The sequence below is a fragment of the Lemur catta genome, chromosome 1, assembly GCF_020740605.2.
Source record: "Lemur catta isolate mLemCat1 chromosome 1, mLemCat1.pri, whole genome shotgun sequence".
In the NCBI taxonomy this organism is placed as follows: domain Eukaryota; kingdom Metazoa; phylum Chordata; class Mammalia; order Primates; family Lemuridae; genus Lemur; species Lemur catta.
This window is the reverse complement of record NC_059128.1, coordinates 4,484,808-4,509,502: the sequence shown is the minus strand read 5'-3', so window position 1 is coordinate 4,509,502 and position 24,695 is coordinate 4,484,808. Positions and strand designations below refer to the sequence as shown.

The window sequence follows — 24,695 nt, the reverse complement described above, 5'->3', positions numbered from 1 at the left end:
AGATTCTTAGTCCTGATAAATTAATAGTCAAGGCTCTTATCGCTTTAGCAAGGAACATATGGTCATCTGTACACAGGACTGAATGTGTTTTTGTTTTCTGTTGAGGCAGGTTGCATATTGATCATTTCATTAAGGAAAAGGAAATACATTTACATAAATAAATAGTTGATTGAATAATTATGTAATTGAGAGAGAGCTTGGAGCAATGATGAGACTTTTATGCAACCATACTTATGATTAATGTCATCTTTTTATGCAATTATATCTAAGCAAACAAACATTAAACAAGCCAGGTTGGTACTGGATTCAACAGTGTTCATTACATTCTTTAAAACAAAAAGTTATGTAAGTTAATAAAGAGCAAGTAGTACTCTCTCTTCCCAAGTGTTCAGAATAGGACACAGACCAAAGCTTACGGTTAATTGATTACTACACAGCTAGGGGTCATTGAAAACAGCTAAATGTAGACTAATTCTATTTAAAATTTGCTTTTTATACTTCAGAATGGACACATTCTATCCGACTGAATTCTTGTCTTCTGGTGAAGATGCTGCCATTCACCTCCAGGGATAAGGAGAGAAGAGATCCATGCAGGTAATATTCAAAGTTTATCCTCTCGCTTGGGGGACTTGATCTTGTGTAGTCATGGAAGTATTTGAAAGAAATAAATGGTTACATACCTGAATAGTTTAGAGGTCATGCATTGACCAGTGATGGAAATGTGTTGTGAATTAAGAATCATGATTAATCCATTTCAGCACAACTGAATTCATTAGGACAGAAGGAGGAAAGACGTATCTGCCATATTCGGCATGGTTTAATATGCCCTTTTATTTTTGTGCCACAGTGGATTTAAACAGATCTCCACTGGAATTGTTTTAGACTGTTAATTACCCCATTGAGGGGAGGGCATAAGAAAATGGAAGATCTTGCCTTTTCCTTAGCTGTGATATAAGATGGTAGTTCATTGTACCATCTTTAAAATATGGGTGTTAAAGAGGCCCAAGCATGGACCAGGGGCTAATATAGAATTGACATGGTGCAAGGAAATGGATTAATTCATCTTTGCAACACTGAGATTGGTTACACAGAGATCAGTCCTCTAGTTCTACGGGATGTCATATATTCACATCTTTTAAGGATCTTTTTTCCTTCTAATCCATGGACAGTGGTTGTGCTGTTAGTATAATCAATGAGCAGATCAAGAACAATATACCTGAGTGAAAGCACAGAATACCATGTCTGGATCAATGATGAGTGTGCGTGGGGCATCTGAATCAACTACTCTGATTACACCCTGTCTGTGACTCTGAGGTCCGTTGCATCGATGGGAAATGTGCTCACAGAGGAAATCAGACACAGTCAAGGAAAGTGTTCTTGGTCTTTTTTTGTTCATAGGTACAGATTGTCTTAATGTAAGGAAATCAATGAATGAATAAAGAAAAGTACAAATAAAGACAACTACACCTCATTCAATTATGAAAGGAACAAATGAATCAAAGGTTGTTTATTGTTAACACATTTCTGAAATTTTGAGTTAAATTAACTAGACTAAGGCTTCTCCGCCTTGGAGATCATATAAATAGATATGTTCTCAATGTTCTGGGCTAGTGGTGAATTTCTGGTTACATGTCTTATTTTTAGAAAGGGATAAAAAATTTATATAATTAAATGATATTTTTAGTATAATAATATTTAATATATAAATAATAGCCAACATAATAAATATTTATATTAAATAACAACTTTATTAAAAATCTTGCTAAACACATTAATATAAGATTATTTAAAAAAGATTATTTTAGTAAATAACAATTTAATATAATTAATAATAAATATTCAAATACTAATGTTTAGATTGTTGAAACAAGGAAAACATCTAAGCATGAACATTGAAAATGTGAATATAATAATTACAAATCCTCTTGTGCTCACTGATTTTTGTTTAGAAAGAAAAATGCAAATGCATTTTTTGATGATTTTTGGGAGTGATAGTGAATAGATAGATGTTAGTGTCGCTAAGGTTTTCATCCAGTGTTCTTAGGGTTCATGAATATTGGTGCTCTTATTATAAGTGAGTAAAAGAATAATTTCATATCTTAATTCATTGTTTAAACAAGGGCAAACCATGTACTAGGGAGAAGTATAGTAACATATGAAGGAGCATGACTAATCCTGCCTGTCCTATTGAAGTCCACTTTAAAGGCCCAGTTCTTTCCTTCTATATGCAAGGGTCATATAGACCCACTCTTTAGACACACTTTGCTATTAACATTTAAATTCAAATTAATTAAAAATAAAAATTCAGTTCCTCAGTCACACTAGCCACGTGCCAAGACACATGTGGCCAGTGGCTACCATGTTGGACAGTGCTGGTAGAGGACCTTTGTATCGTTATGAAAAGTTCTATCAGCACAGACAGGGCTAGTATAGACAGTTGCAGGCAATAGAATTTAGTTTTAGGTAGCAGGTGGTTCTATCATTTTGTGTTTTCTTTAGAAAAAAGAGTAGATAGTTAAACTACGCTTAGAATTATTAAATAAGTGAATAAATAAATGAATCATTAAATACATGAATTAAAGTTTGGCCCATTGGTCAGATTATGTCATAAAACAAGAATTTAAATTCATCCTATTGTGCAAAAGTTTTCCCCATGAAAAACTTATCGGCCGTTTATGTCAGGGATATCTAGATAGATATTAATACTCAATCTTCCTGTGTTGGGTGGTAGATTCAAAGATTTTCATTATATTATTTCACATTGAAAATTAAGTCAGTACATGAAAAGGATAGCACTGTAGGGTTGATGATGAAAATGTGGCACAAACCACTGTTCATGATTAATCTAGTACTGCAGAGTAACTTCTAGTTAAGGTGTATTACACATTTACACTTTTTATTCTTTTTGAAATCTGTCTTTTCCTCCAGGGCGGGCAGTATACCACGTTGGATTTGGTCGTTCCCCTGCGATGAAGAGCATGGCTGTTGCTTCGGTGGGTAAGGAGCAATGTTAGTACAAGAGTTTCTGTTCTTGATTTGTATGGTTTTTTCATGTGCGATCATTGGAGAATGGAAGAAAAGGCCATAGACACAAAAATGAAATAGTGGAATAGCAAGTAAGGTCCAGTAGTAGGAATGTGTTGTAGCCAAGGACTAGGATTACCCCTTTCAGCACAACTGGGATTCATTTTTAAAAGAGATGGAAGGAATTTGATTAATTTTCAGAACTGTTTGATATTCTGTAGTGTTTCTGTACCACAGGTGATTTAAGCATTTCCATGTTGGTAGAGATTCAGGCTGTTTACTGTTTAGGAGATGCTCTTAGAGAGCGGCACGTACTGTCTGTGTTCTAGTTGTGGGATACCATTGTGGATTTTGGTTGTTCCTTATACCGTCTTTAAAATTGGACAAATTTAGTGAACGTGGGCTAGTCATAGACCATTTATAGTGATCGTAGTGACACGAAGCAAGGTTTATTGGTTATTTCACATCTGCAGCCTTAAGATCTAGTCTGAGAGCTTTGTGGGAATGGAACCTAGAGATGTATTAGAGTCAGATCGAGGACATTGTTCTTGGGAATTTGTAATTCATGGGAATAGGAAGGTATAATTGAATGGAGAAAGAGTGCCAACCCTGGGCCAATGATGAGATTGGAGGGTGTCTGAATCAAACACTTTGATTAAAGCCATCGGCAACTCTGAGGTCTGTTATGTAAAGTGGCCTCCCGCTCACCTTCTATGGAAATGAGCTTGTAGCAGAAGTTGAGAATATTCGGATATGTTGATCATGGGTGTTCATAGTTTAAGGGTATAGACTGAATTTTTATAAGTAAATCAATGTGTAAATAAATAAAGGAATCTATACATGGGTAATTATAAGGAAAGCTTGGCATGGAGCAATTAAGATAGTGCATATTGACACAGAGATTATTGTTATATATTTCTGTAGCGCTGAATTCCAGTGAGATATATTAATAAAGGCTGCTGTCCTTTTCTGGAAATATGTAGACAGATGTATGTAAGGCTTAATATTATTGTTTGATGTATGTGGTTGTTTACTGATTGGTTTTATTTAGAGAAGGGAAAAATTATATAAATAATAGATTAAATAGCTATTTAATTGGAAATAAGAATGAGCATAATTCATCTCATTACTAATAATTAAGTTATTATTAGTAAAGTATTATTCACTGAGTTTTATCAAAAACAAGAAAAAAAATCTAGTTTTTAAATCTCTGTGGGTAATGGAATGGACATATGGAAACAGCAGTATTATTTAAGGTGATTATCTAATGTTAATAAATTCTCATATATTGATGAATTGTTACATGTAAATAGAATATGTCATCACAGTTAATTTTTTGAAGGAGGGCAAAACATAGCCCAGTAAGAAGTAAAAATAATGATTAGTCATTGTCTGTACTACTGATGCTCTATTCCTAGTTTGAGTATGGGAATATAGGTACTTAAACATAAGTAGCATTTCTGTGCTACGTTGTTCATGGGTCATGGGTTTACATGTGTGCACGTGCACGTGTGTTAGTATGTGTGAATATATAATCAAATATTCCATGGGTCATTCCGTAAATGAATAAATGAAACAATGAATGATTAAATTAATGTATAAGTAGGATCAAGCATAGACCGTTAGTGAAAATAAGCCATGAATCATGAATTTAAATTTATCCATTTCTACATAAGTTAAGTCCATCAAATGAAAGATTATATAAGTTCTTGCCTATGTGAGTAGGGGTATAGACAGATGTGTAAGTAGTAGTAGCTCTTGTTTTGAGTGATGACTTGAACAGTACTTATTATGTTATTTAAAATTAATAGTTAAATCAATAGATAAAAATAGGTGATGTTCTTGGATCAGCGATGAAAATGGGACTTGAATCAACTTTATGATTAATTTAATACTGCACAACTAATGTTTTTAAAATCAGTCTCAATATGTACTGTTCATTCTTTTGAACATTGATGTTTGACTCCACAGAACAAAACCATGGCTGATTTCATCAGTCTCTGCTGATGAAGATTTTGGCTGGTCCCTTTGTGGGTAAGAAACCTGAAGACTTAAGTAAATAACAGTAAAAAATCTTGTCAATTGGGGTCAATTTCTTTTAGTGTTCTTTGAATTATTTAAAGTAAGCTTTATATAGACCAACGATATGAACGTGTTACGAAATAAAAATTATGGTTAATCCAATTAAACCCAATTATGGTTAAAAATAAGATGGAAGACATTGATTTTTCAGAGCTGCTTAATAATTCATCTTATTTTTTCACTACATTTAAGATTTATTTGGCAATAAAATATACACTGCACTGTCCAATGTGGTTGCCCTTATCCACATATGACTATTTATATTTAAAATAATTAAAGGGAAGTGAATTTTTAAATTCAATTCTTAGTTACACTAGCCACATTTCCAGTACTGAGGGACCACACTGGAGAATGCAGTTATAGTACATTTAAATTACATTCAAAGTCCTGTTAGACAGCTCCTCCTTGAGGGAGGAGCACGCAGAGAGGCAGAAGACGATTGGAATGGGATGGCTGGCAGCAAGAATGTTAATTGATCCATATGTGCTTCACTGAGGGCCACTGCAGAAACAAATTTGATCCACTGGGAAAAGATCTAGTCTATGAGAAAAGAGCCTATAAACAGATCTTGGTTATATTCAAGGCTGTTGTTCTTGGCTATTAAAAAGATTCATGAATATTGATTTTATTACTGCTGGTGAATCAATGAATGGATCAATAAACAAAGGTATAAATGAAGAAAAAGACTGCTTATCCTGGATCGATGATGAGTGCCCTGGGGTGTCTGAATCAAGGATTCTGATTAAACCCCTTAACTCTGAGGTCCATTGCAGAAAGATTCCTGTTCATTGTCTTCATGGGAAATGAGCTTATGCCAGGATTTTGTTCTTGGGCTTGTGAGCATGGATTGTATTATTTTAAGTGAAGGAGTGCATGAATAAATCAAAGAAAGTACTGTATAAATAAAGACAGAATGGGTTATTCTTGGTCCAAATATGAGAATATGTAATGCAATAAGAGTCATTACTAATACATTTCTGAAGCACTAAGTTCCAGTAAAATAAATTGATCAAAGCTGACTCTTTTGGGGAAGGAGCATTTAGGTAAATGGATGTTAGAGTCCATTTTATTGTTCTGTGTTAGGGTATTTGCTTTTTGTTTAATTAGGAAAAGGACAAAATGGTTACTTAAATTATTGATTGAATAACCACCTCATCATGAGAAGATTTACTCATGTATCTATGTTGAGATTATGTCACATGACCAGATATAATTAATCCAACAATATTCACTATGTTTAAATTCAGTTCCCAAGTTTAGTTAAGAAAACAAGAAAAAATGATCTGATCTTTTCTCCATGTCTAATGAGCATATGAACAGGCATTAATACTATGGAGTCACAGATATAGTGGTAGTATTATAAATGTAAAAAAAGAAGAAGTTAATATCTCAATCAGTTATTTAAAATAAGGGCACAGCATGGACCAATAAAGAACATGTTTTACAGAAGAAAAAATATGACTAATCCAGTTCTACACAATTGCTCTCTGGATAAAGAAAATAGACATAGGCTTTTATATTTTTGGAATGATTAATATATTTATTATATTTAGATAGGATTTTCCTTTCTGTATTGTTGGTGCAATTTCCTTAAACACTGACATAGAAAAATGACTCCATGTGTAACTATTTACCTCCGTATGTATGGATGCACTTACAATTGCTAAGAATGTGTTGGAATCTAGGATTTAGATACATCTAATTCTTTGTAGCAAGATTTATTTAGAAAGGGGATTTAATTCTTAGCTGGCTGGGTAGAGGGCATAATAACAGACAGACTTGTGTAATGGTGATAGTTCTTATTCTTGTATGTGGTGTTCATTATACTAGTTAAATGTAATACTTATCAATGAATCAGTAGGTATGCATGCCACCCGTAGTTTAAATATATGATTAGAACAGATATTTATTCGTGATGAATAATTGTTGACTTGAACTGAATTAAAAACATTTGGATCTAGGCTTCCTGTCTGTCTAATCTACCTGTTTTTGTATTTGCTTTGTACGCCACAGAATGGACGCATAGGGATTCAACCATTCTCTAGCGGGGACGGCCTGGCTGTTGTCTTTCGGGTAATGTTTGTAGAAACCTACATAAGTGCCAAAGTGGTTACTTCTGCTCTGGGGCTATGTTGTGGGTGTTAACTCTATGATTGCAGAGAGATGAATGGCCGCATATAAACATAAAATGAAGACAAGTTATGTGTGGACCAATCCAACATATCTATAGTCAGTTAAGGAGAAAAAAGCAAGACTATTTTATTCACTTTTATAGTTAATTATTCAGTTAATTAATTAGTGTAGAAATTAATTATTCAATTTTATTTGAGTAACAGTTGATTTAAATCTTCCTCTATTTATAAAGACATAGTTTAGTCACGTTCCAAGATGTAAGATATTGTCAGTGTTTTGAGTGTGGGGTAAAATGGTGGGTTCATAGTTGTTTATTGTCACATCTTTAAAATATGGACAAAGTAAATGGAAGATGATCCAGCCTTAACCAATTAAGAGTATGGGATTTGTATGGATCAGGGGTGGTTATTAATCTACTAATCTGTAAAACTGAATCTATTACACAAAGGAAGCATCTGGTTTCCTCTGTGAGAAATGATCTATGGAAAGGTGTTAGGGTAGCCTAGTTTTTTGTTGTTGGGTTTTTGTGATTCTTAAGTATTGATTATATTATCAATATAATCATTGAAACATGAGCAAATATATAATTAATGATGACAAATATTAGACCGGGACCAGTGGTGGGCTTTTGTTGGTGTGAACGAAGGGTTATGATTATTCCAAATACGCACCAGCAACATCCATTTCCAAGAAGGGTGGTGTGTTCATGTTGTGGGAAATGAGCCTGTAGACAGATGTAGTAGTAGTCATGGAAGGTTTAAAGTTTTTAAAAATTTGTGTACATTTAAGGGGGACAAATGTAATTTTGTTACATGCATAGATTGCATCGTGGTGATATCAGGGCTTTGGGGTGTCCTTCACCAAAATGGCCTACATCGTACCTATGATGTAATTTCCCATCATTCACCCCCTCCCTAAGTGCACTAATGATTGAATCAAGACAAAGATATTAGAGGAGAATATAATGAAACAGTAATTATTTTACAAATATTTCTGAAGAACTGAGGTCCACTAAAAATAGATGGAGCATGTTACACTTCGGATGAGAGCATGTAGGCAGATTTTTGTGATAGTCGATGTGCTTGTTCTTGTTATAGAGTGAATTGGTAATTTTTCATTTTATTAAAAAAAAAGTAAAAAGCTATTAAATAAATAAAAGATTAGCCCACTAACTAAACAAAAGAGGGCCAGACCATGACCATTAAGAAGTACAGGTTCCAGTTCTATGTAACTACTGTCCAGATACAGAAAAAGACCCAGGCTCTGTCCACGTGCAGTATTGTACGTGTAGACAGGTATATGTTAGATTCTAGTTCCGAGGTGCTGGTTTGTTTACCCTGTTCATTTTCTTTAGAAATGTGAATCAATGGTTGAACTGGTCCACAGGGAAGTGCAGACACAAAGACATACCTACAGAGATGTACATACTCACACATTCATAAACAAGGGAAACCACAGACCATGGATGAGACTGTTCTATGAAACAGTCATTTAGATTATTAATAATTCTATTTAAATGTAGACCATTTAAAAGTTGACCTAAATTATTGTTACGTGCATGGGGAGGGGGCATGGAGACAATATGTATGTTAGCTATAGTTCTTTTTCTTGTCTTGGGTGATGGAGTTTATCATACTTATTAGTCTATTAAAATTATCTTTGAGCTAGTCCAAGGCTGATCATAAGCCCGTGCTCAATCTCAGTTTCCTCTTGAGGATTTCAGTTAACCCAGTATCACCTGGCATCCATACAAAGAAAAAAATCTCTGTGGTTTCATTCTTTCTAACATCTGCTTTGTAATTCACAGAATGGACGTACGAGGGCTGATTTAATCATTCTCCACGCATGAAGGTTTTGACGGTTACCTATTTGGGTATGGAGTGAGTAGGCTGAGGTAAGTAATTCTTAAGTCTAATGACAAGGATCTTGCCAATGTATTTTGATTTAATTATTATACATGGATCAATGACAGAACCAATAAATAAGTATAGAAATAAATTTTAAAAAGAGGGTAAAGCATTGTCCAATGATGAATATGTATGGTTAGACAAGAAATACTATTAATATAAACGGAAAACACTGAAGTTTTAAGAAATCTATGGGTCAAGAATATATCACCTGTTTGTCTAAGAGTCTTAAAGACACTTTATATGAGAAATAGTCAATTATTATTATAGTCAATTATTATTCTGGGTCAGTTCAAGTTTGAGTTTGTTAATATTATTAAGAAAAAATACATGAATGTTATCACAGCTTAAGAAATACCTACATTATTGTGACAATGGAAGGGTCATAAAGGCCTACTGAGGATGAGTTACCAATTTTTCTCATCTGGTCTGCTTTGCACCCTCAGAATGAGTGTTGCAGTCTGCTTCCAGCGCTGCGCCGTGACCATGAGCTCTGTGCGGCCCCTGTGTATCAACACAAGGACTCGCGTGAGTAGTAGGCAAAATTCTTGTTTTGGTTTTGTTTGTTTAAGGGTATTCCCTGTATTACTAAAACGTGTAAAATATAATCCAATAAGACCACTACTTTGTAGTCATTACTTAAGAATAAATTTATTTTTAAGTTTTTCTTGTATATCCATAGTTATTTTATTATTATAGGGCTATTAACCAATTGATGAATTATTTCAATAAATAAATGTGGGAATGAATGAAGAAAGAGAGAGTCAGTCTTGGGCCAGTGATGACAATGGCTTGCGGCGTATGAGTCACAGACGGTGAATACAGCTCTGGAAGTCTGAGGTCCAGCGCAATAAGCAGTCGAGTCTATACCTTCTGATCCTGTGGACAGATGTTAGGAATACTCAAGGATTTTTGTTCTTGGGCTTCATGTTCATGCATTTTCATTTTATTTTCATAATTGGATCAATGAATCAATAAACAAATATATATAAAGATAAAGAGGGCAAAGCATTGTCCAGTTATGAAAATATATGGTGTGACAAAAATTCTATTAATATATATTAGAAACACTGAAGTCCATTAAGAAACAATACCTCAAAGTTGTTACTTTTTTGCCTGAGGATGATATAAAGTAAAAATAATGGCCTTTGTCTTTGTTCAGTCAGGGCCATGTTCGATGTTGTTTTCTGAAGAAAAAAAATCACAAATATTAATGCATACTTAATGACTAATAAAATGAAAGAAGAAATGCAAGGATGAATGGACAGAGTATTTCAATCTTTGTATGACCTTTTCTGTTTTGTACTCTGAGAATGGATGCTCCCAAACTGCTTTAAGCTCTCTTCTATGGTCATGAGCTCTGTGATTGCGACTATGTATTGGGAGTGTAGAGACCAACGTGAGTATAGTCAAGGTTTCTGGTGTGGTTTGGGCAGGCACTCACTGTATTGTTAAAAAGCATTACAAGGCCGGGTGCGGTGGCTCACGCCTGTAATCCTAGCACTCTGGGAGGCTGAGGCAGGAGGATCACTTGAGCTCAGGAGTTCGAGACCAGCCTGAGCAAGAGTGAGACCCCGTCTCTATAAAAATAGAAAGAAACTATATGGATAGCTAAAAATATATATATAGAAAAAAAAAATTAGCTGGGCATGGTGGCGCATGTCTGTAGTCCCAGCTACTCGGGAGGCTGAGGCAGTAGGATCGCTTGAGCCCAGGAGTTTGAGGTTGCTGTGAGCTAGGCTGATGCCATGGGACTCACTCTAGCCAGGGCAACAAAAGCGACACTCTGTCTCAAAAAAAAAAAAGCATTACGTATAATCCAAGAAGGTCAACCATGGCCCAGTGACAAATATGGCATTGCCATGAAACATATTGATGAATCAATATTTATAAAATTAAAAATGATTAACGAAAGAGATATAATCAATGTGGCAAATGATCCTTTAGATAGCTATAAAATATATCTTGTTCTTAAGTTTTGTGATATATAGTTATTTAATTCTTAGTAGTGAAATGATGATCAATAAACAAATGTAGAAATTAATGGAGAAGAAGAGGACCAACCTTCAATCTCAATGATGACAACTGGTGGCATATGAGTCATGGGTAATAAATACTGTATGTCTGCCACTCTGAGGTTCCATGTAAAAGAAATCTAGTCTCTTGCCTATGTTGGAAGTGATCCTATAGATATATTTAGGAATATACAAGGATCATGCTTTTGTTTTTTTGTTAATGGATTTTGACTCTGTTATTGCAAATAGATCAATGAAAGAATCAATAAATATAAATAAACATATGAATAATGTAAGCATCATTCAATTATGAAAATACATAGACAAAAGAAGCCATTAACATATATTAACAACTTAAGTCCATTAAGAAATAAAAGGTTCGAATATGTCACCTCTAGCTAAGGATGATATAGATGATATAAATAATAGCAAACATTCTTGTGAGTTAGTAGAAAATTCAACTTTTTTGCTTTTCCTATGAGAAAATGAAATATATATTATCCGAAGTTAATAAAAACCTAAGTGACTGACTAGCTGAAAGGGGAAATGCAAAGATCGATGGAAAAAAGAGCTCAATCTTATCATTGGCTCTGCTTTATACTCCTCAGAATGGGCACACTTGAGTTGATTTGAGGATTTTTCCATGGTCGCAAACTCTTTGGTTTCCTCTGTAGTTGGTGACACTGATACCAATGTGAGTAATAGTTATAATTCTTCTTTTTGTTTGAATGTTTTTTAGAATGCCATGTATTAATAGGATGGGCTTAGTATAATCAAAGAAAGCCAATCATGACCCAATGATAAATATGTGATTATATGAAACATTGTATGAGGCCCAAGCCTAGATCAATGATGATGATTGGTCATTGTCATTGATGAGTCATGGGTGATGAATAATATGTGTTTGAAACACAGAGGACCAAAACAAAAGAACATCTCACCTACTGCCTCTATTGGAAATGATCCTCGGACAGATGTTAAGAGTACATGAGGATCATGTTCTTAGTCTTTGTCTTCATGGGTCTTGATTCTGTTGTTATAATTGGATGTATTAAAATTATAAAAAGAATCAATGGCAAATATAAATAAATAAATATGAATAGGGGAAGCATTGTCAGCTAATGAAATATGTTGTGACGCAATAGAATCTATTGATACATATTAAAAACACTGAACTTGAGTAGGAAAGATGTGTTGGACCCATTGTGATGATGATTGGTGGCGTATGAGTCTTGGATGATGAATGATACATGTCTGGAAGTCTGAGGTCAGACGCAATAAGAAACCTAGTCCATTGCCACTGTTGGAAATGATCCTATAGACAGATGTTGGGAATAAAAAAAGAACCATGATCTTGGTTTTGTATTCATAGATTTTGATTGTATTAGTACAAATAGATCAATGAAAGAATTGATAAATAAATATAAATAAATATGAATAAGTGAAGCATTATCCATTATGAAAATCATCTGGTGAGATAAGAGAAACTATTAACATATATTGAAAATAGTGAAGTCTATTCAGAAATAACAGTATATATACAGAGCAATATTCCTGATCTGTGTCAGTGGCAAGATCAATGTTCTTGGTTTCTTTAAAAACTAGTAAATGTTAACCTAAAATAATAAATACCTAAATGATTAGCTAAATGATGACATGCATGGATCAATAGATATAATATTTCAATTTTTATTTTTGGCATCTGCTCTGCTTTGTACGTCTTAGAATGGACAGGCCCAGGTGGCAGAAGCAATCAGCTGTGATCACGTTCTCCACGGTTGCCTCTGTGGGTAGGAACTGGGAGACCGATGTGAGTAATAGTCACTGTTCTTGTCTTATGTTGGTGGTTTGTTTAGGGTATTTGCTGTAAAAATTTAAAAATACTAAAAATAATCCAAGAAAGCTATCCATGACCCAATCATAAATATGGGGTGGACATGAAACATTATGTTGATTAATTAATATATTCACAACACTGAGATTGATTAATGAAAAAAAATAGATAAACGATTGTATAGACAGATGTTAGGGATACGTATGCATCTTGTTCTCTAGGTTTTGGGAGCTTGTTCATAAGTGTTTTTGATCCACAGATATTTACTTTAGTATTATTAGTTTACTGATAAATTAATTAGTAAAGAGCTGTGGAGATGAGTGAGATAAAAAAGAACCAGCCCTGGACCAGTGATAATGACCATGGGCGTAGCAGTCATGGGAGATGGATAGTATGTGTCTGGGACTTTGGGGTCCGACACAATAAGGAATTTAGTCTATTTGCTCTATTGGAAATAACCCTGTGGTCAGATATTATTAATAGGAATATACAAAGATCTTGTTCTTTTATTTTGGATTCATAAATTTGATAGTATTATTATATATCGATCAAAGATGGAAGCATTAAATAAATATATAAATCAGTAAGTATGATTTATTATACTATAGATGATGAATTGTTGTTCAATTATCAATATATGTGGTCAGGCAAGAAATATCACTAATGTAAAGTGAACGCGCTGCCTTTGATTCCCCGCCGCATCTCTCGCGTGGCGCCAGGGGTCGGGCTGTAGCGCCAGAGCATGTGCTTGGGCATAACTGGGGACGCCTGAACCCCTAAGGGCGGCCCTTTTAACCGCGAGCAACATGGCTGCATCCTCCCACAGTATAAATGTATATATATGAAAATAATGATTCCCATTAAGAAATAAGTGGATCATCGTTTAATGATCATATAGACACTGATAGTCCACTTTATTACTCTGGGTCAGTCCCAGTCCAGGTTATGTGTTTTGTCCAGAAAATATGCATGCTATAAAAATTAGTAAATACCTAAATGACTGAACAAATTAAATGTAGAAAGCAAGATTCAGTGGGGATAAGACCCCAATTTTTTTTTAATCAACTGCTTTGTTTTATACTCCTCAGAGTGGACATACTGGAGCTGATTTAAGGATTCTCCCATAGTCTTAAGATGATGGTTGCTGCCGTATGTTTGGTGCATAGAAACCACTGTGAGTTTTCGTGGATATACACTCCTTATTTGAAAAGTATGAAATATAATCAAAGAAAGCCAACTGTGGCACATCGATAAATATGGATTGACATGCAACATGTTGATTAATCCATATAGGAAACCTTAAGGGTGATTATTGAAACAGATATATTGATGTAGCAAATGATTCTATATACAGGTAGATGAGAATGAAATAAAAAATAAAAACAAAACAAAGCCCAAACCTGGATCGATGATGAGAGGTGGTGGTGTATGAGTCAAGGACGATGAATATACATGGCTGGAACTCTGAGGTCCAATATAAAAATCAATCTAGTTTATTGACTCTGTTGGAAATGATCTTATAGATTATTTTAGGGTTTTACAAGGATCTTTTTTGGGGGTCTTTGTTTCCATGGATTTTGATTCTAAGAAAGGAATCAATAAAAAATCCATGTACAATGAAAAGATCGTGTTGTATACCTCCAATGTACAACTTTTATTAAAAATAATTTTAAAATGGAAAAAGAGTCAATGTGCAACCATAATAAGTAAAGATGAAGCAGGTGAAGCATCATCCAATTATGAAGAAATGAGTGAGACAAGAGAAAATAATATATATTGAAAATACTAAATCAGTTAAAAAATGAATGGTTCATAGGTGTTACTCCTTGCTGATGATAATATAGATAATATCAATAATGGCCAATATTCTTGTTCTGGGTTAATGGAAGTTTGATGTTGTTTGTTAAGAGCATGTGAAATATATATTAAGCCAAATCGGATACACCTAAATGATTAAATAATGAATTGTAGATGCAAGGATCAATAGAGAAAAATATCAATCATCTTAACATCTTCTCTGCTTTCTACTTCTTAGAATGGACACACTCAAGCTGATTTAAGCCTCGGTCAATGATATCTACGGTTGACTCCATGTGTGGGAGCATGGAAACTAATGTGACTAATAGTCATTGTTCTCATTTCAGTTTTGGTAGTTTGTTTAGAGTATTCACTGTAGAGTTATTAACCATAAGAAAAAAGACCAACCATAGTCCAATAATGAATATGGAATAGACATGAAAGGTTATGTTGATTAATCATTTTCCAGCAGTCAGGATGATTAATGAAAGAGGTATACTCAGTGAGGCAAATGATTCTATAGGCATTCCTATAGATGTTTGAATCATTATATCTATTAACTCATACTAAACATTGAGCATGATTTATGAAAGAGATATACCAATGTGGAAAATAATTCTATAGACACATGTTTATATTCAAGGCTCTTATTCTTGGTTTTTTTGAATCATAGGAATTCAAAAAATTAATATTAGTGGATCAGTGAATTAATTAACAATTATAGATGAGAATGAAGAGGAAGACTTGAAACCTGGACCAACGATGACAACAGGTGACCTGTGAGTCATAGATGATGAATAATACATGTCCTTAAACTGTAGCCAGACACAGAAAGACAAATATTGCATGATCTCAGTTATATGTGGCATATAAAAAAGTTGAACTTACAGAAGTGGAGTATAGAATGGTGGTTACCAGAAGGTGGGGGTACTGGGGAGTGTGGAGTGGGGAGATGTTCAAAGGGTACGAAGTCGCAGTTAGGCAGGAGGAGTAAGTTTTAGAGCTCTCTTGCACAGCATGGTGACCATAGTTAATGTACTGAATATTTCAAAATTGCTAAAAGAGTAACATTTTAAATGTTCTCACCACCAAAATTGATAAGGATGTGATATATATGCTTAATAGCTTGATTTAATCATTCCACAACATATATCAAAACATCACATTGTAACTCATAAATATATAATTATTTGTCAATTAAAAACAAAAAAATTAAAAAAATTGAAAATAGTATGTTGTGATCCTATGGACAGATTTTATGAGTATAAAAGGATCATTTTCTTGATTTATATTCATGAATTTTGATTCTATTATTTATGGATTAATGAAAGAATCCAAGTACATATATGCATAAGAAAAAATGAAGAAGGTGAAGTATGTTCACTGAATATATGCGTTGGGACAATAAAAATTATTAGTATTTACTGAAACTACTGAAGTTCTTTAAGAATTATGAATGGTCTGAGTGTATTATCTCTTTGGCTAAGAATAATCTAGACAGTATAGTCAAAGTTCTTATTCTAGGTCAGTGGCAAGTCTAATATTTTTCATTTTGTTAGGGAAAAGTTAATAAATAACCAAAATGAAAATATTTCCAACTGCTTGCTAAATGAAAAGTGAAATGCACAGGCCAGTCTTGTGATTATCTGCTCTGCTTTGTTTTTCTCACAGTGGGTAGACCCAAGCTGGTTCAAGCATTCGGCAGTGATAACATGCTTCACGATTGCCTCTGTGTGTTAGAACATGGACCAATGTGAATAATAGTCGATGTTCTTGTTGTGGTTTTAGTGCTTTGTTTAATGTATTCATTGTGACATTGAAAATGTTAAATATAATCAAAGAAGGCCAATCATTGCCCAGTCATAAATATACAGTTGACATGAAACATGTTGATCAATTGATTTTTAAAACGAGATTGATTAATGAAAGAGGTATAATATTTACATGCTACACACCTGATAAAGGGCTGATAACTAAAATCTATATAGAACTCAGGAAAATCAGCAAGAAAAAATCAAACCACCCCATAAAAAATTTGGTGAAGGACATGAACAGAAACTTTTCAAAAGAAGACAGACTAATGGCCAAGAAACATGAAAAAATGCTCAATATCTCTACTCATCAGGGAAATGCAAATCAAAACCACAATGAGATATCACTTAACTCCAGTGAGAATGGCATTTATCAAAAAGTCCCAAAAAAGCAAATGTTGGCGTGGATGCTGAGAGATAGGAACAGTCGTACACTGCTGGTGGGACTGCAAACTAGTGCAACCTCTGTGAAAAGCAATATGAAGATACCTGAAAGAGCTAAAAGTAAAACTACCATTTGATCCAGCAATCCCATTACTGGGCATCTAACCAAAGGAAAAAAAGACATTCTATAAAAAAGACATCTGCGCTCGAATGTTTATAGTAGCATAATTCACAATTGCAAAGATGTAGAAACAACACATGTGCCCATCAATATGAGAGTGGATTAATAAAATGTGGTATATGTATACCATGGAGTACTATTCAGCTATAAGAAACAATGGTGACTCTAACACCTCTTATATTATCATGGATAGAGCTGGAGCCTATTCTACTAAGTGAGGTATCACAAAAATGGAAAAACAAGCACCACATGTACTCACCATCAAATTGGTATTGGTTGATCAACACTTATGTGCACATAACATTTATAAGGTGTTGGGTACGTGGGAAGGGAGAGGAGGGGATGGGTATATTCACATGTAAGGGGTGTGGCAGGCAGCGTCTGGGGGATGGACACACCTGTAGCTCTGACTCCAGTGAGGTAAAGGCAATATATGTAACCTAAACATTTGTACCCCCGTAATATTCTGAAATGAAAAAAATTTAAAAAGCTATAGTCACTGAGACAAACGGTTCTATAGAAAAATACTAAGGATAATTAAGGATCTTTTTTGAGATTTTTTGATTTATAGATATTTATTATTACTAGAGAATTATGAATTAATCAATTAACAAAAGTAGATGAAAATAAAGTAAATGAGATGCAAGCCAGGACAAACAATGACGACTGGTGTTATATAAACTGTATGTGGTGAATGCTGTCTGTAACTCTGAGAGCCAGTGTAAAATGAAATATAATCTATTGCTTCTGTTTGAAATGAATAAAATATGATGTATTGTTTCTGTTTGAAAGGCTCTTTTATGCATATTCTAGGAATATAAAAGGATTATTTTCTTGAAGTGTTTTTATGAAATTGGGTTCTATTATTATAAATGGATCAATCATTGTAGAAATATAAGTAAACATAAGTAAAGAGGAGGAGTATGAAACATTTGCACTCTTAACATATATGTGGTGAGGCAATAAAAATTGTTAAAATGTATTGAAAATACGGAATTGCTTTAAAAAATCATTTAAGTATCTTACTTCTTTGAGTAAGAATGATAAAGACAATGTAAATAGTCAAAGTTCATGTTCTGGATCAGTGGCAATTTTGGTATTCTTCATTTTCTTAATAGAAAAATTAGTATTACTCCAAATTAAATTAATATATACCTAGATGATTGACTAAATGAAAGGTGGAATGCACAGAACAATGTTTATAACATCTTAATCTTGCTATCTGCTCTGCTTTGTACTTCTTACAGAGGACGACACCCACGAACTTGTTTAAGTGTTCTGCTATGTTCATGAGCTCCATGGTTACCTCTGTATTAGGACCATTAAGTCTCCAGTAAGTAGTAATAAAAAAAGCTCTTGTCTTGGTTTGGGTGGTTTATTTAGGATATGCACTGTAATATTTAAAAAATGTATTTAATGTATTCATAAAAGGTTAACCATGGCTTACTGAGAAATATGCAATTGTCCTGAACCATTATGTTGATTAATCCGTATGTGCAACAATGAGGATGATTAAAGAAATAGAGTTATATTCAGTGCAGCAAATGATTCTATATAGAGATGCTAGTGATACTTAAGGATCTTTTCCTTGAGTTTTTGATTCACATATTTATTTTATTATTATTAGCAAAGTAATAAATTGATCAGTAATCACGTGTAGATGATAATGAAGAAAAGTAGTCTCAAGCCTGAAGCAATATTATTAATGAATTAATCAATAAACAATGTAGAAATGAGTGCAGAGAAGGAGGGCTTTTCCTGGGCCGATGATGCTATGTTGTCTCTCAGCGTATGAGTCAAATGGACGATGACAAGACTCGGACTCTGAGGTCCAAAAGGAATCTAGCCCATCCCTCTGCTTGTATGATCTTATAGAGAGATGTCAGGAAAATACAATGACCTTCTCTTTGTGTTCATGAATTTTAAGAAATATTTTAATTAAATAGCAGTGGCAGAGTCCATAAACATTTGTATTAATATAAATGAATAAAGATGAGAGGTGAAGTACTGTTTAATTTTAAAATGTATAGTAAGAAAAAATAATAGTAATATCAGTTGACATAGATAATAAGTAGATTAGTGCATTATATCTTTGACTAAAAATGATGTAGACAGTGATAAGTAATAGTTAGTGCTCTGAGTCTGTTGTAAGTTTATCATTTGTTATATTAAGACAAAATTAATAAATATCACCATAAATTAATAAATACCTAAGTGACTATGTAAATGAGTGGTGGAAGGTATGAGTTCATGGACAGAATGTCTCAATGTTTTTTATCACCTTCTCTGCTTTGTACTCTTCAGAATGAATGCACCAAGCAATTTAAACCTGCTATGATCAAGATTGAGTTGCCTTTGTGTAGGAGTGAGATCTGTGTGAGTTCTTGTTTTGCTCTGGGCCATTTGTTTGAGGGTATTCATGGTATAATTAAAAACTATTGGCCAGGCGCTGTGGCTCACGCCTGTAATCCCAGCACTCTGGGAGGCCAAGGTGGGAGGATCACTTGAGGTCAGGAGTTAGAGACCAGCCTCAGCAAGAGTGAGACCCCGTCTCTTCTAAAAATAGAAAAATTAGCTGAATGTGGTGGTGCGCACCTATAGTCCCAGCTACTTGGGAGGCTGAGGCAGGAGGAACTCTTGAGCCCAGGAGTTTGAGGTTGCTATGAACTAGGCTGATGCCACGGCACTCTAGCCCAGGCTACAAAGCAAGACTTTGTCTCCAAAATAAATAAATAAATAAAATAAATGTAACAAAAGCTAATTATGACCCAATTATAAATACAATTTAAATATTATGTTGATTAATTGTTAATGTGCAACATTAAAGTCAATTAATGAAAGAGAGTCTGTGTGGAAAATGATTCCATAGATTCTTAGGGATTTTCAAGGATCTTGTTCTTGGGCTTTGTGAATCTTATGTTTATTTAATTATTATTAATGAATTAATAATTTATTCAAACAACTGTAGAAACTAATGAAGAGAAAGAGACCAAAACACAGACCTGGTGGCATTTGAGTCGTGGACGATGAGTATCACGTGTCTGAAACTCTGAGGTCCAATACAGAACATATTAGTCAAGTCCTTCTGTTGGAAATAATCTTATAGGTGGACATCAGAAGTGTACAATGATCATGTTCTTACTTTGGATTCATAGATTTAGATTTATCATTAATGGGTTATTGACAGAACGATGAAACAAGTATACATAAAGAAAAGGGTGAATCATTGTCCAAGTATGAATATATGCGATGATGCAAGAAATATTCTTGCTAAAAATTTTAAATACTGATACCCCTTAAGAAATAAATGTTTTGTGGGTATCATCTCTTTGACTAAGGTTTATATAGACTCTAATAAGTGTGAGTAAATTTTATTTTAGTCTCAAGTTTGAGGTTGTTCCTTTTGTTAAGAGAAAAATACCCCCGTTATAAAAAAATTGATAAATAACTAAGTGACTGAATAAAGGAAATGCAGAAAGGAAGGATCCATGGAGAGAAGGTCCCAAGTTTTTAAAGAAAATTATCTTCTCTGCTTTGTATTCTGCAGAACGGACACACTTGACCTGATTTAGGGATTCATGGTCCCGAGGTCTGTGGTTGTCCGTTTGTTAGCGTTGACACCAAAGTGAGTAATAACGTTCGTGTGTTGTTGATTTAAGAAGTTTTTTTAAGGGTGTTTATTATACCATTAAAGTGTGAAATATCCAAAAGGCCAACCATAGCCAGTGATGAATGTGAGGTTGGTGTGAAGCATTACATTCATTAACTCATTTATGATCCATTGAGGATAATTCATGAAAGATGCATCAAACTGACAGACGATTCTACAGGCAGCTGCAGAATAGTCAATGCTCTTATTCTTTGGTTATTATATTTATGTGGGTTATAAAATTAATATCAGTGAATTAATGAATAAGCAAATGAGATGAGAATTAAGTAAAAGAGTCCCAGGCCTGGAACAGTGAGGACAACTGGTAGCACAGGAGTTGTGGGTGATAAATAGTATGTGCCTGGAACTCTGAGGGCCAGCAGAGAAGGACATGTAGTCTACTGCTTCTGAAGTGCTCCTATGGATGGATTTGGGAATATAAAAGGAACATGTTCTTGGAATTTTTTGAATTTTTATTTCTTAAATAAATTGATCAATGGAAGAATCAGTGCACACATATACAATGGTAAAGACGGGGTGTGTGAAGAGTGTCCACTCTTAATCTAAGCGACCAGGCAATAAAAACTATTAAAATGTATTGAAAATACTGAATTCCATTCAAAAAGTAGATGGTTGAAGTGTCTTACTTCTTTGACTAAGGATGATATAGACTGTATAGTCAATGTTCTTATTCTGGGTCAGAGCAAGTGTGGTATTGTTCATTTAAAAGTAATTTAAAAGAAAATTACTAAGTAGTACCACAAATTAATATACACCTGAATGACTAAGAGAAAGGTAGAATGAAGGCACCAGTAGAAAATAAGTCAATCTTGTTGTCATCTCTGTTTTGTACCTCTCAGAACGGACACAGCGGAACTGACTCGGCACCTGGCCGTGATCCGGTCCACGTTTGCCCCCGTGTGCAGATGCGTGTAGACCAATGTAAGTAATAGTCAGATTCTTCTTATATAATCACAGATGGCCAGTCATGTGCCAAGGATAAACACGGACTGGACATGAAGCCTTATGTAGATTAATCACTATTTGTACTAGTGAAGACGATTAATGAAGGAGGTGTATTCATTCAAGCAAACACTTACATAGGCAGATGTTAGGGATACTTAAGCATCTTGTTCTTGAGTTTTTATGATTCAGAGACATTTACTTTATTATTATTAGTGAATTAATGAATTGCAGGATAAACAATGTAGAAATTACTGGAGAAAAAGCGGGCCAGTCCCGGACTGATGATGACTACTGGTGTCGTATGAGTCTCAAATGATGAATACGTATGTACTCTGAGGTCCATCACAAGAGATTTGTCATCTGTCCCCTCTGTTTGGAAAGACCCTACAGGCAAATGTGAGGGAAATATAAGGAGCTTGTTCTTTTTCTTTGTGTTCATGAGTTTTTAAAATATTATTAAAGTAGCAGTGGCAGAATAAACAGACATGTAGAAAGATGAATAAAGAAGAGGGTGAAGTATTGTTCATGCTGTACATTGTTGAAATGTATAGTAAGGAAAAAGACTACTAGTGTAAATTGACAGGAAAGGTAATTAATGGATCAGTTACAATGCATCTCCAACCAGAGATCACATAGAGTATTATGTGATAGTTATTGCTCTGTGTCAGTTGCAAGTTGGACATTTGTTGTATTAGGAGAAAAAATCATAAATATCTCTATAAATTAATAAATCCTTACGTGACTATGTAAATGAGTGGTGGAAAATGTGGCTCCATGGATAGAATGTCTCAATATTTTTATCATCTTTTCTGTTTCGCACTCTTCAGAGCGGATGCCCTGAGCTGCCTTCAGCGTTTTGCTGTGACCTGGGTTATGCTTCCTCTGTGTTAGGACAATGTGAGTAACAGTCAAATTTCTTGTCTTAGTTTGGGTCGTTTGTTTAAAGATATTCCCAGTATTATTAATATCATAAAAAGTTAACTGTGGCCCAGTGATATGTGCAACATGAGGATCAATTAATCAAAGAGATGTAGTTTCCATGGGAAATGTTTCTATAGACTGTATTAGGGATATTCAAATATCTTTTTCTTGGGTTTTGTAAATTATGTATTCATTTTATAATTATCCATGAATAAATGATTTATGAAATAAAAATGTAGAAATAAGTGATGAAAAAGACACTCAGCTGTGGGTCCATGATGATGACTGGTGGCGTTTGAGTCTTGGATGATGAATACGTGTCTGGAACTCTGAGATCCAAGAAGATAAGACTCTAGGTTATCGTCTTTGTCCCAAATGATCCTATCCATGGATGGTGGAAACATACAAAGATCATTTTTGTGTTTTGGAGATAAGGTCTCAATGTTTTTTATTTTCTCCTCTCTACTCCTCAGAATGGACACGCCCAAGAGGGTTTTAGCATTCTTCTGTGGTCACGAAGTGACTTTGACTTCTGCGGACACGCAGTGACTACCGTTGACTCTATGTGTTAGGAGCATGAAGACCAATGTGAGTAACAGTCAGAATTCTTGTCTCAGTTTGGGTGTTCTATTTGAAGGTATTTACTGTTTTATTTAAAAAGTGTAAAAATATAACCAATGACCACCAGCCATGGCCTAGTCATAAAAGTGTAATTAATATATATGTGACATTGAGGTCAATTAATGAAAGAATGTTATTGCTATAAGAAATTATTCTATAGGCAGATGTTGGAAATATCAAGACTCTTATTATCTAGTTTTTGTGACTCTTGGTATTTATTTTATTATTATTAGTACATTGATATATTAATCAATGATACTGTGTAGACATGAATGAAGAAAATGAGAGCCAGATTTGGGATGATGACCACCGGTGGCGTATGAATTGTATACTGTGAACACGTGTCTGGAACTCTGAGGTCCAGCAGGAAAAGAATCTAGGTTATTGCCTCTTTTGGAAATGATCCTATAGATTATTTGGGAATATATGAAAATCTTGTTCTGGCATTTTTTTTGTTTGTGGATTTTGATTCTATTATAATAAATGGATCAATAAAAGAATCAATGTACAGATATAAATTAGAAAAAATGCAGTGGCAAGAGAATACACATGTATATATAGCAAAAAAACCCAAATGGTTCAGGATCAGACAGATGATATAAATATTTTTGTTCTAGGCTAGTGGATAGTTTGATGTTTGTTTTTCTTAAGTTAAAGTGTGACATATATTACCCCAAATCAATATGTACCTCAAAATATTAATACAAGGATCAGTGGAGAGAATGTCTCAAATGTATTTTTATCTGCTGTGCTTTGTTATTGGCAAAGTGGACACACCTGAACTGACAGAAGCATCCACGGGTTCCGTGGGTGCCCCTGTGTGTAGGCACATGGAGACCAACGTGAGTTGTACGTGGTGTTCTTATCTTTTTTTTTGGTGGTTTATCTTGGATATTTACTGAGTATTTTTTAAAGTACTGAATATAATCAAAGAAGGCCAACCATGGCCCAATGATAAATATAGGTTTTCCATGAAACATCATGTTGATTAATCAATTTTTTAACAATGAGGAGGATTAATGAAAGAGGTGTATTTAATGATATGAATGATTCTATTGATAGATGTTAGAGATACTTAAGAATCTTTCTTTTCCTTGAGATTTTGTGATTCACAGATAATTATTTCATTATTATTAATGAATTGAGAATCAGTAAACAAATGTAGATTAGTATGAAGAAAAAGACACCTACACCTGGACCAATAATTACTATCACAGGTGTGTAAGTCATGGGCAATAAATAAACACTATGTGTCTGGAACTGTGAGGTCTACAGAAATGAAATCTTGTCTATTTCCTAAGGTCATAGGTACATGACCTGACAAAGTCATAACATGTAACCAAAATGTTTGTACCCCCATAATTTCCTGA

At 34.2% G+C, this 24,695-nt stretch overlaps 2 long non-coding RNA genes, 12 other non-coding genes and 5 pseudogenes across 14 annotated transcripts; all 19 read left to right on the top strand.

The window, feature by feature from the left end:
* Positions 1 to 525: 525 nt before the first annotated feature.
* On the top strand, positions 526 to 9,625 carry LOC123640069. The gene is made up of 6 exons (XR_006735866.1): positions 526 to 594; positions 2,929 to 2,993; positions 4,996 to 5,058; positions 7,120 to 7,179; positions 9,047 to 9,133; positions 9,593 to 9,625. It is a non-coding gene; the product is annotated as an uncharacterized LOC123640069 (long non-coding RNA).
* LOC123631313 lies at positions 1,244 to 1,320 on the top strand. The gene has a single exon (XR_006733146.1). It is a non-coding gene; the product is annotated as a small nucleolar RNA SNORD113/SNORD114 family (small nucleolar RNA).
* Positions 3,635 to 3,708, top strand: LOC123631325. The gene has a single exon (XR_006733151.1). It is a non-coding gene; the product is annotated as a small nucleolar RNA SNORD113/SNORD114 family (small nucleolar RNA).
* On the top strand, positions 5,803 to 5,874 carry LOC123631327. Its single transcript, XR_006733152.1, has one exon. It is a non-coding gene; the product is annotated as a small nucleolar RNA SNORD113/SNORD114 family (small nucleolar RNA).
* A 7-nt stretch (positions 9,626 to 9,632) lies between the features above and the next one.
* LOC123640064 lies at positions 9,633 to 14,171 on the top strand. The gene is made up of 4 exons (XR_006735865.1): positions 9,633 to 9,674; positions 11,770 to 11,855; positions 12,887 to 12,971; positions 14,084 to 14,171. It is a non-coding gene; the product is annotated as an uncharacterized LOC123640064 (long non-coding RNA).
* On the top strand, positions 9,918 to 9,992 carry LOC123631311. Its single transcript, XR_006733144.1, has one exon. It is a non-coding gene; the product is annotated as a small nucleolar RNA SNORD113/SNORD114 family (small nucleolar RNA).
* LOC123631324 lies at positions 11,213 to 11,289 on the top strand. The gene has a single exon (XR_006733150.1). It is a non-coding gene; the product is annotated as a small nucleolar RNA SNORD113/SNORD114 family (small nucleolar RNA).
* LOC123630848 lies at positions 12,004 to 12,084 on the top strand (annotated as a pseudogene).
* Positions 12,357 to 12,434, top strand: LOC123631306. Its single transcript, XR_006733141.1, has one exon. It is a non-coding gene; the product is annotated as a small nucleolar RNA SNORD113/SNORD114 family (small nucleolar RNA).
* On the top strand, positions 13,339 to 13,413 carry LOC123631331. The gene has a single exon (XR_006733155.1). It is a non-coding gene; the product is annotated as a small nucleolar RNA SNORD113/SNORD114 family (small nucleolar RNA).
* On the top strand, positions 13,672 to 13,805 carry LOC123630904. Its single transcript, XR_006732838.1, has one exon. It is a non-coding gene; the product is annotated as a small nucleolar RNA SNORA76 (small nucleolar RNA).
* Positions 14,172 to 14,396: 225 nt separating the features above from the next.
* Positions 14,397 to 14,470, top strand: LOC123631298. The gene has a single exon (XR_006733136.1). It is a non-coding gene; the product is annotated as a small nucleolar RNA SNORD113/SNORD114 family (small nucleolar RNA).
* Positions 14,471 to 15,544: 1,074 nt separating this feature from the next.
* On the top strand, positions 15,545 to 15,604 carry LOC123630846 (annotated as a pseudogene).
* A 4,531-nt stretch (positions 15,605 to 20,135) lies between these two features.
* Positions 20,136 to 20,228, top strand: LOC123631322 (annotated as a pseudogene).
* An 894-nt stretch (positions 20,229 to 21,122) lies between these two features.
* LOC123631329 lies at positions 21,123 to 21,197 on the top strand. The gene has a single exon (XR_006733154.1). It is a non-coding gene; the product is annotated as a small nucleolar RNA SNORD113/SNORD114 family (small nucleolar RNA).
* An 860-nt stretch (positions 21,198 to 22,057) lies between these two features.
* LOC123631314 lies at positions 22,058 to 22,126 on the top strand (annotated as a pseudogene).
* An 846-nt stretch (positions 22,127 to 22,972) lies between these two features.
* LOC123631297 lies at positions 22,973 to 23,044 on the top strand. Its single transcript, XR_006733135.1, has one exon. It is a non-coding gene; the product is annotated as a small nucleolar RNA SNORD113/SNORD114 family (small nucleolar RNA).
* A 570-nt stretch (positions 23,045 to 23,614) lies between these two features.
* Positions 23,615 to 23,689, top strand: LOC123631319. Its single transcript, XR_006733148.1, has one exon. It is a non-coding gene; the product is annotated as a small nucleolar RNA SNORD113/SNORD114 family (small nucleolar RNA).
* An 830-nt stretch (positions 23,690 to 24,519) lies between these two features.
* LOC123630849 lies at positions 24,520 to 24,598 on the top strand (annotated as a pseudogene).
* Positions 24,599 to 24,695: the final 97 nt, after the last annotated feature.